We start from the raw sequence: 2,040 nt of genomic DNA on the forward strand, positions 1-2,040 counted from the left end.
CTTTAGGGCGTCATAATTGAGCTCTGAGATACACCTTGGTTCATGTGCATATACTTGAATATTTCGGCCCTTGATTAGGGCTTCCTCTAGTTGTTATGATACCCCTGATTCTGGGATCTAAACATACAAAGATCCTGCATTGATCCTTCTTCTAAGCATTGAACTTTCTGTGTTGGTCCCTCTAAGAATGTGTCCTGGTCCCACCACCACACAATCGTATTTTATGTCACATTCTGATGATTTTTCTCTAAGAAACCTTGGCCCTTATTTGTGCACGTGTACAATAGTGTATCAACCCTACTATTTGGTCTCAAAACACTTCAATAGTTGCGTCATAGAACTAGGGTGTTGCCTCCTTAATCCTGCTCCTAGCTAGGCCTCTTGGCCCTCCCAAAAAGAAATTCAATCTACTTCAAAACTCTGAATCCACCTACGTTTGTGCATAGAGAATAACATAAATTACATGCCTAGAACCTCATCGAAAGTACCTCCTAATATTCATCCTGATCCAAATCAAGAAATATGAAAAGAAAACTCGTCCTTTTGTCCTCTTTATCTCAACTCCTTTAGACATGTGAGGCCTCATAAGATCGTCCTTACGTGAGCAAGATCCATGTTCCAAATGGAGGAGGATAGACGCTTATTTATAATTGTTTTCATGTACCAAAGGTCATGTCCTTTGGGGCAAACTGACTTAAGATTTATGAGGTTAACTTGTAACTTTAGAGGGAAAATTTAAATTCAAATAATATTTAAATATATTTAATAAGTTCCTTAATGATTACTTGCCCAAATAACTTTGTTCCATAGAATAATAATAAGAGGAGAGCCAAATAATAATTTTCTTAACCCAAATTAAATTATCTTTGGGGAAATATGGCCTTCTTTTTGGGTAGATGGGTTTCCTATGGGGAAATTCATCCCAAAGCTGCCCCAAATTTCAACACTCCCTCTCATCTAGGGAGGAAATTATGGTTGCATCCTAAGTCTCATCAAAATGCGTACATGTTTCATCATAACTGTATCGAAAAGACATCCATCTCATCACATCTCATCTCAACTCATTTCTCCTATGTTCATCAGCTGGACAATCATGTCTCGATCTAAAGAAGAAGAAGAATGATACATTTGGTCAAGTATCGGACTTGACAATGGAGGGAGATACCACTTTCCACAAGTGGCAAGGACCAGACATGCCCTACAATGAAAATAGGGGAGATACTACTTACCATTTATGGTAAGGATCAGACGCATCCTATTGTCCGTTAATCTTCCCACCTTGATCCTCAATAATCAAGTGGTAGAAAACCTACATCCAATCACTTGGAAGTAGATGACAGATACAACTTTCCATAAGTGGCAAGTATCAGACACGTCCCAAGTCTCCTCACTCATTGGCCAGATGGGTGGCAATCCCAACAAGCCTATCTTGTGGGTAGGATGCATTATGGGGTATACTCGGTCAAGTTATGTTCTTGACAGTAGGTGACGAATACAACTTTCCATGAGTGGAAAGGATCAAACATGCCTACAGTACTAGTGGACATATACAACTTGCCACAAGTGGCAATGATCAGAAACCCCTCTAATGACAATAGGGGAGTAGGGGGAAGATACAACTTGCAACAAGTGGAAATGATCAGAAATTCTCTAGCACCCTCAAACCTAGGAGCTCCTCGGCTCCACCCCCGTGCGCCCCCCCCCCCCCCCCCCCCCCCCCCCCCCCCCCTCACCCCCCCCCCCCCCAAATTAATGGAAGTAAAAAGACAAGGAGGAAGATCATAACTCGGTGTTCTCAATTAGTCGTGATCCCTTCCCTAAAGGGATACAACTCGAGGCTTCTCTCTAAATAATGTCAGCAACCTGCTCATCAAATGAATGTTTTGGACCCTCACTGCTCCTCTTTACACCATATCCCAAATATGGTGATATCTAATCTCAATGTGCTTTGACCTATCTTGGGACACAAGATTCTCTGAAATTTGGATGCCACGCTTATTGTCACATTATATCACATTCATGTGCAACACATAAAATATT

Source organism: Pinus tabuliformis, chromosome 4_1 (assembly GCF_031772625.1).
Source record: "Pinus tabuliformis cultivar Carrire ecotype Pingquan chromosome 4_1, CPIR1, whole genome shotgun sequence".
NCBI lineage: Eukaryota > Viridiplantae > Streptophyta > Pinopsida > Pinales > Pinaceae > Pinus > Pinus tabuliformis.